The sequence below is a fragment of the Venturia canescens genome, chromosome 9 (genome assembly GCF_019457755.1).
Source record: "Venturia canescens isolate UGA chromosome 9, ASM1945775v1, whole genome shotgun sequence".
Lineage (NCBI taxonomy): Eukaryota > Metazoa > Arthropoda > Insecta > Hymenoptera > Ichneumonidae > Venturia > Venturia canescens.
In genome coordinates this window covers 14,866,547-14,880,584 of record NC_057429.1, presented here as the reverse complement: position 1 = coordinate 14,880,584, position 14,038 = coordinate 14,866,547, and the positions used below count along the sequence as shown (strand labels likewise).

The following is a 14,038-nucleotide window of genomic DNA, read 5'->3' as shown; positions in this document are numbered from 1 at the left end:
ATATGAAAATAGTTCATTATTTCATTAATACGAACGAACGTGACTGTAAGAATAAAAAATGAAGCATTTTTCTCGAATAAAAAGTTACTAATTTCATTATTTTCAATGAAGGAACGACATTTTTAGTAAATACTAATTTCAATCGATAGCGAAAACTCGGCAAAACTGAACAAAGAATTCTGATGCGAAGGCACGAACAAATAGAAACAATTCATTCGATACCTGCGTTTACAAACTTTTGAATGATATTGTATACGTACAAGCACAGTCCGTATATCGGACAGATATACATAAATGCAGTCTGGAGTGGGTAATAATTAAAAGTGACGTAACAGATCGACGAGTCGTTCCAGAGTGCGATCGCCGCAAGTAGCCGGGAAAGACGGGCCGGCGGCGGGCGGGAGGGGGGGGGAGGAGTTGGAACAAAGTGAAGGGGGAAACTGCGTGAGCAGCGGAGAATCGAAGTCACGTGACGCTCGCACGTATATAAACCGTGTTACATCGTCGTAGGTCTCCTCCGCCAAGCACGAAACTCGGCATGAGAGTCCGTGTGAAAACATTTATATATAGACGTGAAATACGCGGCATTAACCATCTGGAGCACTGAGCGTATAACGGCATAAACAAATGACAAACCGTGCGACAGTGGCTTCGGACGAACGAACGAAAAACGTGATGGAAAGCTACCAGGATCTGAAGATACGAGTCGAATTCTCAATTTCATATTTTTTTCTTTTTTATCTTCTTCCCCCTCCGGCACTCTCGTTTACGCGCGTTCATCGCCGATAGAAAGAAGAAAAAGCGTATCGTTTTCAACGGAATAATGCTTGGATCAACGCTTTTGTAAAGGGGAAAAGAGAAGGAGCGTCGGGTGCTCACAGAGAAGCGCTACAGTCGAGTAGCGACGAAAGGGGGAAGCGACGGAGACAAGGTAATGGCTCTGTTGTATATCGATCGCGGTAAAGTTCGCGCGCGCACGCCCGACGATCTATGTAGTCGTTGCGTTATAGTAGATATACTTTTTTTTTTTTTTTTTTTTTTTAGTTTATCTATACACGTAGGTTTTATGCATATGTGTACGATCGCCGTACACACTGTGCGTTCTACGACGAGGACGCGGGACCGCGCAAACGGACAGGCAATGGCGCGGGACTCGATCGATAACGTGACGTAATAATCACGACGTCCACAAGCCCTCATTCGAGGATAAAGAGTTCCTTTGACCCTTATCTCTAGCTCGTTATAAGACTGTCGTACGGATCAATTCGCTGAACTTTGCACTATTATCATCACTCAAATTTATTTGTCAAGTTACAGAGAACGACGAGTACATTTTTCCTTCTGCAATGAAGTTTTATCGGAGATTTTTTTTTCGCTGTTCTACCTGCGGTTGTGCAAAGAATGTGGGGTTCAAAAAACCCTATTTTACCAGGTTTTTTTTCGATTTTTGGAAAATAATTTTATTCGTTGGTGAAACTTTGACAGCCAATCGGATATGGACGGATTCGTAGCAGTCTTTTGACCTTTTCTCATAAAAGTTGGTGGTTCGACAGGAATTCTCAATTTTTCATTCTCCTTTGCATGAGAATCGATAACAAAATTGGATGGTGGCTTTTTTCACGATTCGCCTTCATTTGTTTTTCTAACTGACGAAAATGGTATTTTTTTTGACAGTCGAGACCAGAGCGTGAACAAAGAAGCATGAAAAATTGAAAATTTTGCCTCTTTCATTTCCTGCCTCAATAACTTTAACCTCAATTTTTTCACGCGTACGAATACAGAAAATTTTAAAATACGCTGAGTAACGTAATTTCCTGGTGGACTGTTCGATAGTTCGGTCTTGTGTTCGTACGCGCACTTATATCGTCACGATTGCGTGGGTGGTGGCAGCTCCAGCGATGTTTGTATCGGTTTTACGAGAATTGCATCGTGGGACTGCGGGTAAAACAAAGAGAAACGAGGGACAGGGGAGGGGGCGCGGTTACACGAGACTTCGTTGATTTTGCTCGTGAGCGTGAGGCGCACGTGATGAAATAGCGAGTAGCACTGTAGACTGAGGTTGATCGATCTTTCGAAACACTCAACGAACCGGTATAAAAATACTTTGAATATTAATATGCGCATAAAAAATGATTCGACGAACGCGTTAGGTCACTGTATCCAAAATACGAATGGAGCCGAAAAATTTCGAAGCCGTGTACAATGCGATCGGATTCCTACGGGGACGCACGGTATTTCAGTTCGGGCGGAGTAGTACTGATTACCACCGAAGCAGGGGCGCTGTGAGCAGAGTGCCGGGGAGTGAGGGAAACTCGGCGCCAATAGCAGCAACGCACTTTTCAAGGTTAACTGCGCGAAGGGACGTGCTTGACGATTAAAAAAATATTGTGGTGTTTAAATTCATAGTACGATGACGTTTGTGCAATAAAAATAAATTCCATTTCTGAAAATTATTGAGAATTGAAAAAAAAAAAACATTTTTCCTAACTTCGATTTCGTACGTATTTTTTCACTAAAGAAACGGTTTCGAGTGATTACCGGAGGTTTCCCTGAAACGTGAAATTTTTTATCAAATCGACGCCAATGAACGCGAAGCTGTGGAAGAAAAACATTGGTGTTATGAATGAACTGCATCACAACCTGTGACGTTCGAACCGTCGACGAAAATTCCGAATAAAGATTGCACATTCGTGTTCCGCCATATCTACCGCGGAACAAAAAACACCTCCCTTTCATACAGCACGAACAAAGAAGATAACGTACGATCTCGATTCCTTTTCTTTTAATAAATGAAAACAAAAAAAAAATCATTTCCTTTTTCGTTTTTGCGCCCCGAGTATAAGTCACGCTCAGTCGGCGAGTCCAAGGAAGCCGATGTGTTGTACTAAATATACAAACTCAACGAAAGACACTAACACACGGTAACGCAGGAATGTAAATCCGTGTGTGGTTGTTCACATGTGAAATTGGTGTTGCTGTTTCTCGTCGCGTTGCGTGTCTGTACGCGCAGTTCATGACGATCGTGTGTTACACCGCTCGATACATGTATATACGTGTATATTTTTCGTACACGAGAAGGCTCCGTAGCGTGCCGTAAAGCAGAAGCAGCACGCTCGAGCTCTCGCCTCGTGTGACGTCACTCGGCGGCCATGTCTGGCAACGCCGTGTGTGTGAGCGCGAGCGCGCGGAATATTTCCGAGGTTGCCGTAACCATCGTTGCCATTCCGCCTCGTCTTTTTAGCTCTTCTATTTTCTCACGGTTTTGAGCACAGTCGAAATTCGCGATGACGTATCTGCTGTGAATATTAATCTCTATTTCAATGATCGAACTAGTGAACGAGTCGTGCGCGTCGAATAAGTGAAATTCCACAGTATTTGAATTTTCATCCGTTCATTCGTGGTACGTGTCTCATGTTGTCGAGTGTCAAAACAGTTCAGTGCTTTTGTTTATTAATTAATATCGTTTTTATTGGAACGAATTTTTTTCGAGAATTAAGCTATCGAGGTCAAAATAAATGCAATTATTTATGAGTTGAAGATTTATTTTTTTGATACAATGAACAAAAGATTCAGTAATTTTCGTTCAATCCTGCTAATGACATAAATGTAAAATGAATGCGAGTCGTGCAATGGCCAAATCGTCCCGATTGAAAATCATTTATTAACATTCAAAACAATTTGTCGATTAATCGATCAGAAAGTTGTAATATTCGTTTTAGCCATTAAAAAAATTCTGCTACTAAAAAGACTGCGATGTTGTCTAGTAAACGATTAGCTAGAGTAACGGTAATTCCAAGCTTTTGGGCTGTAGTGTATACAAATTGATATGTATATACGTAGCATTTGTGTATATAGATTTTGCGGAGCTGCTCCGCTCAGCGGATCGAACCCCACGCGCCGGAAATCCGACGTGCGACTCTCTCTCTCTCTTTCTCCCTCGCTCGTGTTCGCGTTTTCTGTGTTGTTATGAACTCGTTGGTTCGCACCGTTCGCTTTCGCCCCGCCGATAGACGACAAAAAACACTCTTTTTCTCTGTCCCTCTCCTTCTCGCTGTCCGATTTGAGAATCGCCTGCCACCGAGGCTGTGTGCCATCGCTAATTCCGTTATGACTCGGCGGCCGTTTGGCATGACTGCGTGTTTACGGAGGCTGTTGTTCTCAGTTCGCTAAATCGTGCGCTCCCGTTCGTCCCTTCTTGCGCTTCGCGCAGTGATCGTAGCGCGATTCAGCAGAACTTGAGTGAATATTGAAACGTACGTTTTTCAATGAAATGGAATATTCGACGCTTGAAAAATATGATCCAATAGGCAATCGAGAAAAACAATTATTCCGAGATTTTAATCCCAAGTCCGAAAAGAAGAGCACGCCTCTAAAATGATCGTCTTACCCAGTCAGTGCTCACGGAGTCACGAATATATTGCTCAGTCTGAGCCCCGTGCCATTGTTCTCGGTCGCAGGTACGATTTTTTCTCTACACTTTTCCCCCTCAGGGATTTCAAGAACAACGCCATCTTCCGGTGGCGTCGTCAAGCATCCGCGCATATATTAACCCAGAGCGAATGGATTGTGGAGGGGGGAAAGTGGAGACGGCGAGAGAGTAAAAGACCGGAATGGCGAGAAGTGGGAGGGAAAAGAGACGAGAAAGACCATTTTTGCACGTCACAGTGAGAAAAAAGAGAAAGAGGAGAGCAGCAGGGGGGGGGAGGGAGGGAGGAACGGGCGTCGGTCTTTCGCTTCAGGAGAGAAAATCAATCCGGTTCTCTTGCACACTCGCTTGCCAAGCGAAATTTCTCCTTCTTTTTCTCTTTTCGTTCAACGTTTGGAGCTCTCTCTACTAACCTTTCGGCGAAAAATCGGCGAGTCCATCCCGATATTTTTCCTTCTCTCTCATTCTCGACTCTTCTCCTCGTAGCCTACCCTCCTGCAGAACATTCGAGTGTACTAGCCTGAACGCCTACGTACGGCAGCAGTCACCGCCGCCGCCGGTTTTAAGGTTACCTTCCCCCTCCCTGTCCCGCGCGCTACTCCCTCGCCGCGCGCCGCCCTGCGATATTGACCCGAAGTTGCGTTAGGTTATTTCTGCGAGGTTCGTGCACCTTTACTACACCGACGGAGTCTGCGCAGTACAATAGCGTCGTTGTCGTCGACGTACCCACGGAACCAGACCCTCGCTTCCGTATTGCGTATATAAAGCGTGCTCTACAAAGAGACGCATATTTTTCTAGTGCGATTATGCTCTCGACGCCTCTTTGTCTTTTCTTCTTTCGAATCAATTATTCGCAAACCGGCATATCCGCAAGAATATGTGATTGAGACAAATATTTTAGATTCGTCACGATTCGTTGTTCGCGGGATCAAAGTGCACTTTGTTTTTCTTCAATTTGTCAATTTTTAGTGCCCATAAATGCTGACTTTCGTGCGTTCACAAATTTCAATAAATTTAGCACGAACTCAAATTCTTTTTACTCATTTTTCATCAAAATAAAATTTGCTTCGTCCTTTTTTCTGATCCGTGTAGTTCGAGTCGAGCCGAATTTCAGTTCTTTCAAATACGTTTGTATTCGCTGAATGAAAAAGTGAAATGGGCTAAATAATTAAGATCGATGGGATTAGAGGAGGCCGTTTGTAGCGCGGAGAGCCCGCACGAGCGAGAGAAGAGTTGGCGAATGTCCTTGGCCTACCGGCAAGCACGAGTGGCACGCGCGTATCCCCCCCCCCCCCCCTGCCCCTCGCCTCTTTTAAAGTTCCAAAGGACCTCTCATCTGTCCCGGCAGGCTATCCCCGTTTTCATCTCTATCTTCGCTTCCCCTGCGGCCCCTAACTCGTTCGAGTACGAGATTCAGTCATGGCGGAGAATTGATTAAATTTTTCAGCGCTAAAAATGGTCCTCCAACGACTTCGGACGCGATATTGAGAATAAAGCACGAATGGAAATAAAAAGGAATGGTAGGAGGTAATCGGAAAAGTAAAAATAATTATTTTTATCGGAGGAGCGGCGGGGAGTACTTCGACGTGAAACTTTTGATAGCACGTATTTGCGAAGTAAAAATATCGAAGCGCATTTCAAATGGAATCACTGACGATAAGACACTGCAGTCGGGAGGAAATGGCGCGTCTATCGTGTGCCCGCCGGTAAAATACGTTCACGGCGATTGCCGTGAGCCAGAAATAGTTTTTTGCTCTTTCCTCCACCCCTTCCCTCCCCGCCACATGCTTCAACTCCCTCTCTCTCTCTCTCTTACGGTTAGTTCTGCTGGGTTGAATCAATGGGATGACGTCATCGAGAGCGCCGTGCGCTCAAGTGTCACTTGGATTACGGTGGCGAGGGGCTGAAAAAAATGCGGTGCCGAAAAAGTAAATTGCGTCTCCGATGGTCGCCATTGTCGTTGGGAATGCGAATCCGATCGTCCGTTGGGCCACGCGTTGCGCTTCTCTACCCCACGAATCGTTGTCAAGTCATAAGCGTAAACATTTATGTAATTAAACCTGAGCGTAAATAAACTGGGCTGAAGCCTTTTGTCAACATGATTCCAATGGTTTTTCAAATTAAATAAACTATAGCAATAATCTCCGTTGTTACTGATCATTTTTTTTCAACCAGAGGCTTCTGCAGAAGCATACGAGAGTGGTGAACGGGTTTGAAGAATCCGACGAAATCAGGAGCGACGAAAAGTCAAATGACAATGAGAGCGTACACGTCAATGCAGTTTTTGCCGGAGGGGAAGGAAAAAAGAAATACTAAAAGGTTCGTACACACGCATTGACGATGCGTGGATAGAGTGTGACAGAAATGACGTCACGAATAGCTCAACCCCGGCCGGTTACTATAATAGTCACGGCTGAGATACTATGATACTACGAAACACGCGACGATACGTATGTGTATATGCAGGCAGTCGCAGCAGCAGATCGCTCGACGTTAGCGACTCGTGACCAAACTACGAACTAACGCGAACACAGGAGGGAGAGAATTCAGAGAATGGACGACGAAGTCATCGAGTCGACTAGCGGGATCGTAGACGAGAATTGCAGTATCATCGAGTTATACGGATTATTTTCTTCGTACGTTGGTGTGCAGACAGGAATAAATGTGTGTACAGAGCGGGACTCATTTCTATGTGACTGCGAACTATTTTTTCCTGGCTCCGAGCCGCGTCTCATAATAACAATAATTGAACTCGTTTATATTAATTGGCGTGAATGAATCCGTGTTGTTTGCTCCGTGGAAAAAAACGTCGACGGGGAATTAAGGCGAATGGGATACCTGACGTTGCGTCGAAGCACACTGGAACCTCTCACTCTCACTCTCGCTGCTTATATTTGCGTATCTTCCGAACGCCAAAGTGGGGAGATCCTACCACGGTATTTTTTTGCCGGGACGCCAGACGTGGGACGAACATGGGGGTCTGAGCCCGTGATTGGTCGACGGCGGCTTTCTCGCGCGCCCCTCCCTTGCCCGCTCGCCCGCACAGGGCGGCGAAGTTAGTTCGACTCTCGTACATACGAGCTTAAAGCGATGACACACACCACTATTTCGGAAATACGAATCCTCGTCTTCGAAATTGCTTGATTTATCGCGATGTCGTTTAGACTTGTTGGGTCTGATTCGTGGCGATAAAAATGCATGAAAAAATTTATTTTACCAAAAAACATCGATAAACGCAGTGACACTACACATTTATTTCAATAGGACATCGAACATTTTTCGTGTTTTCCGAACGAATGAGAGAACTTAATTTCCTTTTTTCGACCACCGCGATCCCCCAAGTATTTTGCTCTGCTGTCACGAACAGCTGATCAGACTGTTATTACAGATCTCGATTTATTAAACGTAAAAATGCGATATAAACAGCGGTGAATCAAATCTCGGAGTTTGAGCCAGCAGGAAGTCGAGTTTTGGCACGGAATGCCCCGTGTATATACGACGCTTGTGTACGTTCAGATTTACGTATAGATATATTATTCACTGCTGGTGCTTCGTGCACTATAGATACGAATCGTTCTATATATTTTTACTACGTAACACACGACGACATAGATCCCGTTTATGATAACCCTCTCGAAAGATTCTGCGCATCTCGTCCCATGTCATGCGGTCGTCTCTCGCTGCCTGACCTCTACTCGCATCCCAGGTTGTCCGCAAACTTCTCCCCGCGGCCGCTGCAGCGCCACGCCATTTTGCCACTGTTCGTCCCTGTAATCGTTGGCTGGATCAGCACATTTTCGGTAACCCAGCCGCGTGTTTCTCGTGATTCATCGCTTCTCAATCATCATCAGAATTCCTTGGCGTTTCATCAGTTGGAAAAATCGAGTTCTCGAATTTTCATCTTCCCAGAGGGACTTTTGGCGGTTTTGAAAATTCGTGTAACCGAGTACTCAATAGATTGTAGTTTTACATTGAAGAAAGTTGAAATTGTTGTGGAAATTTTAAATGTATGAAATTGGTCGATAATTTAATGAGAGAATCAGGAAAATATTTTTTTATCCTGTCAAATACTGTAGATTAAGTAACCGAGAGATTTACGAGTGTGAACTACTGCTGCAGGGTGCTTAATTCCTGAAATACCACTAGATGTAAACACTCATGAGTATATACATTGCAAATGACTCGAAAGTAGTTTGACTGAGCGAAACAGACTGCTGCAGCGTGACGTCACGCTTTACTATGGTCGAGCTGCGATCTTCACTGCAAATACCGCGAGTCTTAAACCCGGCAGCACTGGCAGTGAATATCGGAGTCGACGAAACGGGAAGATGGCGTCGCTAACGACGGGCGGCGGGGTGCAGAGAGCGGGGAGGGGGAAGAATGGCCGTTGCTAGGAACGAGGAATTGAGTAGGTGCTTGAATTTCCGCTGGCGCTGCTGATGCTGCTGGTTTTGCTGCATCGACGCTCCGTTGTTCCGGCTTCGCTCGGAACTCCCGCCCAGCTATAACACAGCTGGCGTTGCTGTTTTACGTACAGGGTGTACCGGGACTTCTCGTGTTATTTCAGGCATGAGTTTCGAACTGAATTATTGTTAAAAAATTTTTCCTACCTTTCGCTTGGGCGACCTTACGAATTTTGTGTGGTCAAAGTGCCTTTATGCCGAGTACTGTCAAAATGGTAAGAAATAGAGCTTCGCGTCAGAACGCATTTTTTGAAACGACGAATTTTCTGTAAACTAAAAATATTTTCTGTAAAAAAAGTTCCTTACACCGTTTTTATATACGTAAAAGTCGAGTTTACGAGCGGATTTATGAAAAATTATTGAATTCATCTTTTGTGCGTACGAAGTGAGGAAAAGTCGGGCAGTTGGCGGACACCCCGTAGCTTGTAGCGAACCCGGATGGTGGTCCTACCGCGTGCCAACATTGATCTGTCTTCCGAGTCTCAACTCGTCTCCCTCCCTCTCTAGTTTTCTCCTGTTTATAAACAAACCCAACCTTCCTAACGCTCAATGCAAATCCTTTCAAATTTCGAGCCCCGCTCTCGTTTTCTCGATGAATTTGACTCCAAGTTAACCTCTTTGTGCGCAGACATGGAAAGGAAAATTTCACAGTTGAACTGCTGCAGTTTGGTCGAAAACGAAACCACTCGTGACTCGTGAATTTCTACATTTTGAAGGCGAATGGAATATAAAAAAAAAACCCTTTGAAGTCAACTCTTCGGAAGAGATGAAGAATTATTTCTTTGCGAATTCCCGAGTAAATCGTTTCTCAAGCGTTTCTAACCTCAAAAACTGGTTTGGGCCACATGAATAAAAGATGCGGCAATCCTCGAGAAACGCTTCGTTGATTCCGTGTACCCTCTACATGAAAAATGATTTTTCAGTTTTTTTATTTTTGATTGTTGAAAAAATAAATTCAAATAGCTTCGATACGATTTTCATTTTTTCCCTGTGCCTATAAAAATGGAAGAAGACGAATGAACGGCTTGAAGAGTTCACCTGCAGATTGCGATGTCCACGAACCGCATCACCGATCCCTACATACATACATGTGATACATAATATATGATGACGACGGTATGGCGTGATTTTGGGTTGTAATGGAAGACCGGGGTGTGGCGAAACGTTTCTAACGCGATATCGCGTGATTACCCTCTTGGATGACGCTCTCTCCGCCCTTCCCTTCTCTCTTGCTCTCGCGTTCTTTTCCGGTCTGGTTCGGCGTGTCGCGTGCACCGTCGACCACGCGGCTTCGAGAGCAAAACACGCGAACTTTTGCACAAATTCTGTCCCTCCGTTTCGTTCACTACCATTTGGCACGCTACTTTGCGTTCTTCGTTGCATTTCACGTGTTTCTATTTCTCTCCATGTAATTCCCCGTCTCTTTCTTTTTATTCTTTTGTTTTATTTATCCCGAGTCGTTACTTTTGCTCGTTCAAATGATTCCCAACGCGAACGTTCCCGAACGATTCTCTCTCTTTCTCGCGATTCTCCTTTGTTATTTCCTTTCTCCCTCGCCAGTTTTTTATTTCGGTGTTTTGTGTACTTACGTGTCCCCCGACCATATCACGTCGTAAAAAGAGACGGACCGCATAGCGACACGAGAGCATGCATACACACGAGCCACACGCCATGGTTAAATCCATGCAAAAACGCTAGAGGGCGACTGAACTGGGCACCGCGCGCGCTCGTCTTTGTAACTCGGCGAGTTTTTCCCGCGGCCATGTCAATTCGTCTGTGCACTACTTGCCATTGCAGCGTTACGTATTCACGGAAAACTGAAGTTAAATAAAACATGGAAGGATGACTCGAAGTAAGTTTGACACCTTCATCATTTTTGTCAGTCTTTCTATCGTATACCTTTTGACTGACGAACGATTGGGGAAAAGTCATTTTCGCATCTCATCAAAATTGACGGACATATTTCGAAATGCGAGAATCACTCGATATTAAAATATTTTCAATAAAGCGACGAAAATTTTCCCAGCGATACGAACGACTCACTTCGATGGAATTTCATGAAAAAGCCTAGTTGAAAATTGAATTCTCTCTGGAGATAAGAAAACATAAAATTACGTCAACGAGTAAGTGTGACACGAGGTAAATAAAATATGCGAGTAGATAAGTAATTAAGCAATTAAGAGGCGTGTGTGTGTGTGTATGCGTGCGCGCGTATGCGTATTCGAGTCTGTAGGACACGAAAGGAAGACGGTGATGCAATTGCTCGTTCCTCGGACATTTATAGTCGCGATTATTTGCATAAATGCTCGAGTCAACATGCACGAGTGCGTTTCGTTTTTTTTTTTTTTTTTTAATTTTCTGTCTTTTTTTACTGCGTTAACGCTTCGACCAGACATCGATACCAAGGCGGGTTGACTAAGCGCGTGGGAAAGTGCAATCGAGGCTTCGAAAGTTACGCTTGTACGTCATCTTATTGACCGTCCACTCGTCCACCTCGAAGATAATTAATAGCATACGTAAATATCCGCAACTCGGTGTGTTTGTGCGCGCGCGCGCGCGCGTGTGTGTGTGTGTGAGCATTTGTTCGTGCTATTTATAACCTCGTAGCTGCTTCGAGGACAAAAGGACGCGTCATCTCGTCGCGTTCTTGACTCACGTACGTTGTTATTTATTTATCATTTTAATTCACAAGTTTAGTAGGATCTTCGATTTGTGGGTTGGCGGAAATAAATTTTTATGTGAAACTCGCTTCTTCGGTTCACTTTCGTCGATTATTCGATTCTAGAGTCGCACTTTGATCAGTACTGAACGAACGAGGGAACGCTACGAATTCGGAGAATTCGTTCGAAACGCCAATAACACGGAGACGAATAATCGCCACGTTTTTCTAGGAACCTCGCTCCATTCGTTTTTTTTTCTAGAGCACCTACCAAAGCTGAAAGCGACTTTATTTTCCGAGCAAACGCTCGGTCCGACTGTTCCAACACTTCAACGTAACAAATGACGAATTTTCCTCTCGCCTTATGAGCACAAGTGTCCAGACCCAACTCGTTCCTTCTTTCATAGCTTTTCATTCCACCGATAAATACTCTCGAAGTTTTACTCTCATCGGATATTTCATTTCGAATAAATTAAAATTCTGAACTCGAGACTCGAATACTGAATAAACAAGAATTATGTTCAAAACTCCCGTGCTGCGGATTCCTTTCGGCGCCTTCGGAATGTAAACATTGCCGTGCTCGTTCACGACGGTTCTCTAGCTTACGAGTTTTGAAAAGGTGGAAAAAAATATCGATCTATTATTTTTCCTCTAAAAAGTCTCCGGACTGAAAGAACTTGAACCGAATGAAAAAAGAAAAAGCGAATGAAAACATTCTAGTTCGAACGTTACGAAGGTGCGTTATCTTTTTTCTCCACTAGAAAGCGCTTCGTTCGCAGAGTTCGAGATTGCAGCGCCTCCAACGGCGAATGTCGCCGACCAAAAATGTTTTAGGTTAGGAATTTTGATGACGCAAAGACAGTTCTTTTGGAAGGATGAAGTCGAGTTTCGCTTCAAGTTCAAGGTCCAAAACTCAGGTTTTGGATCATTATCAAGGATCTCATGGCGCAGTCATTCATAAAAAAAATGGTGTGGAAAAAAGGAAAGTTCGATCGCTGCACGCGTTGAAACGAATTTCTTGGAATAATTGAGAGGCTTATCAGTGGACACATCTGCGTAATGGTGGACGGCGACTCCGAGAGACGACGAGTTTGCGGTTTTGCAATGGTGGAATAGCCGAAGCGAACGCCGGTGCGTCCGTTGGGCGAGCAGACTGCCTCGAATTTCACTTTTCTTTGTTCACGAGCGCGCGCAAACACGCCGTTATAGCCCACTCGGGTCAGCGAGCAGGAGAGAGCGAGAGACAGAAGAAAAGGGAAAAAAGATGGAATCGCATCAAAGAGGAGAGGGAAGGGACAGAAGGAAAGAGAAACAGGAACACCGGCCTGTGGAAGAAGCACCTGACGCGCTCGCTCTTGATGATGTCCGTGCTAGGGCGCTTCGCATACCTGTGGCAGGTGAATCGTGTCAGGTGCCCCAACAGATGGGCGCGCTCTACTCGAGAAAGCGTTATAAACGGTCTCTCTCTCGGCCCCCGCCCCGTGCCACTATTTTTTCTATTTCTCCAATCTATTTTTATTTTTTCCACTCATTCGGTCTGTTTCATTAAAAATATAGGTTAACTTGACGCGTTTTTTTTTCCAAGCTCCTAAATTATTCTCAACCTTCGAGAATGCAAAAAGCAATTCGAACGATCGATTCGTCATTGAATTCACGATTCGATGTCGAATTTTGGTTCTCGAGACTCGGAATCGATGGTACTAGAAATGTAAACGCAGCGTGCACGATTACGCTGTCGTGATCGTGACTGGTATAAAATTGAGGAAAAAAATAATGAAAGTAATCGGCTAATTGATACTTGAAAACACACGTTTTTCGTCGAGTCTTTAAGGACATTGTGAAAGTCCGTCAATCCGGGTGGACCGCACGGTAATATCGAACGAGTGCTTTCGTTCTCGTAAAAAATGGGTCAATAATAAATATTTAATAATCACAAAGGATTTGAATCTAAAAAAAATGAATATACCGGATTTGTTTTTTCATCTGGCCTGAGCGCGTTTTCTCAAACTCGTGACGGGATTGCAAGGACACTGTGACGAAGAGAGGTTGTGCCACCACTTAATAATGATTTTCACGGTCGACGAGCTCGCGCGAGCGTCTCGCGTCTCCCGATCTCGTTTGAGCCAGCAGCGCGGCGAAAGTTAAAACGTCCGCGAGACCGTGGGGTTATTCACACTTGATTCTATACCCGGCTACAACCTCATGACTCGGCTACACACACATGTACAAATTCACGTACATTAAATATGAAGGAGTATATATATATGGATTTGTAGGTTTCACTGAAATTGAAGCGACCTTGGACCTTAGCAAGACAAAAGAAACTGTTGCTTCACTGAGACAGCGATTCTTGCGAACGAATTCTCAAGCAGATCGTTCGAAAGATATTCAAAAACGGGTCAAAATAATTTGTACTGAATTGATGCCGCATTTAATATTTCACTGGAAAACATATTTGTACACACTTGAATTTTAAGCTACTAATTGTGA

General features: G+C 44.3%; 1 protein-coding gene and 3 long non-coding RNA genes across 4 annotated transcripts in view; 1 reads left to right on the top strand and 3 right to left on the bottom strand.

Annotated features, from left to right (window-relative positions):
• Window positions 1-14,038, bottom strand: part of LOC122415860 (uncharacterized) — a 64,764-nt gene that overhangs the window by 31,291 nt on the left and 19,435 nt on the right. The gene's annotated exons all lie outside the window — the stretch shown is intronic.
• Window positions 243-7,703, top strand: LOC122415874 (uncharacterized). The gene is made up of 3 exons (XR_006261995.1): window positions 243-931; window positions 6,602-6,745; window positions 6,893-7,703. It is a non-coding gene; the product is annotated as an uncharacterized lncRNA (long non-coding RNA).
• LOC122415872 (uncharacterized) lies at window positions 3,525-4,716 on the bottom strand. Its single transcript, XR_006261993.1, has 2 exons — window positions 4,388-4,716; window positions 3,525-4,234 (listed from the first exon to the last, which is right to left on the bottom strand). It is a non-coding gene; the product is annotated as an uncharacterized lncRNA (long non-coding RNA).
• On the bottom strand, window positions 7,622-13,644 carry LOC122415875 (uncharacterized). Its single transcript, XR_006261996.1, has 2 exons — window positions 13,515-13,644; window positions 7,622-8,194 (listed from the first exon to the last, which is right to left on the bottom strand). It is a non-coding gene; the product is annotated as an uncharacterized lncRNA (long non-coding RNA).